Source organism: Dipodomys merriami, unplaced genomic scaffold (genome assembly GCF_024711535.1).
Source record: "Dipodomys merriami isolate MVZ:Mamm:240054 unplaced genomic scaffold, mDipMer1.0.p SCAF_361, whole genome shotgun sequence".
NCBI lineage: Eukaryota > Metazoa > Chordata > Mammalia > Rodentia > Heteromyidae > Dipodomys > Dipodomys merriami.
Window position 1 is genome coordinate 1066008 of NW_027205171.1, and position 1325 is coordinate 1067332.

Sequence of the window (1325 nt, forward strand, 5' to 3'; positions counted from 1 at the left end):
TCCAAGTCGTTCCATTTCATAACAAATGGGGCAATGCCATCTTTTCTGATGGAGGCATAGAATTCCATAGTGTATATATACCACATTTTATTGATCCATTTATTTGCTGAGGGGTATCTGGGTTGGTTCCACATCTTAGCTGTAGTAAATAATGCTGCAATAAACATAGTTGAGCTGATAGCTTTGTTTGTGATCATTTGGGTAAATGCCCAAAAGTGGGATTGCTGGGTCATAGGGGAGCTGTAAGTGGAGTCTTTTGAGGAACCTCTATACTACCTCCAAAGTGGTTGAACAAGTTTACACTCCCACCAACAATGCAGTAAGGTTCCCTTTTGTCCACATCTCCTCCAGCATCTGTTTTTATTACAATTCTTGAATATATACATTCTAAATGGAATGAGGTGGTATCTCAATGGTGTTTTGATTTGCATTACTTTTATGGCTATGGAGGTTTTGCATTTCTTCTTGTGTCTATTGGCCACCCTTCTTTCCTCTTCAGAGAAGTTTCTGTTTAAGTCTTTAGCTCACTTATTCATTAGGCAGTTGTTTCTTTGAGCGTTTGTTTTTGGGCATTTTAATTATTTGCGTTTCAGGTATATTTTAGATGTGAGACCCTTGTCCATTGTATGGCTAGTGAAGATCTTCTTCAAATCCTTGGGATTTCTATTGATCTGGCTAGCTATGTCCTGTGCCAGCAGAAGCTTTGTGATTTCATGCAATCCCGTTTGTCCAAGCTTTCTTTGATTTGTTGTGTTTCTGGGTTTCTATTAAGAAAATTTCTGCCTGTGCCAAGGAGACCTACGGTATCTTGTATTCCATTCTGTACTGTTTTCAGGGTGTCTGCTTTGACTCTGAGTTCTTTGATACATTTGGTGTTGATTCTTGTTCAGGATGCTATATAAGGCTCTAGCTTTAGTTTTCTACAAGTGGTCAACCAATTTAGCCAGCACCCTTTACAGAAGAGGCTGTCTTTCTTCCATTATATTTTTTAGCTCCTTTATCGAAGATTAGGTGTGGGTTCATATCTGGGTTTTCAATTCTATTCCATTGGTCCTGAGGTCTGTTCTTGTGCCAGTAGCAGGCTGTTTTGATTACTATGGCTTTGTAGTGGAGTTTGAAATTTGGTATTGATATTCCTCCAGCACTGTGCTTTCTGTTAAGGATTGTTTTTGCTATTTGGGTTTTTTATTGTTCTATATGAATTTTTGGATTGCCTCTTCTATTTCCTTGACTAATAAGGTTGGAATACTGATAAGTATCACATTGAATTTGTAGATAGCTTTGGGAAGTATTGCCATTTTCACGATGTTGATCCTTCCAATCCA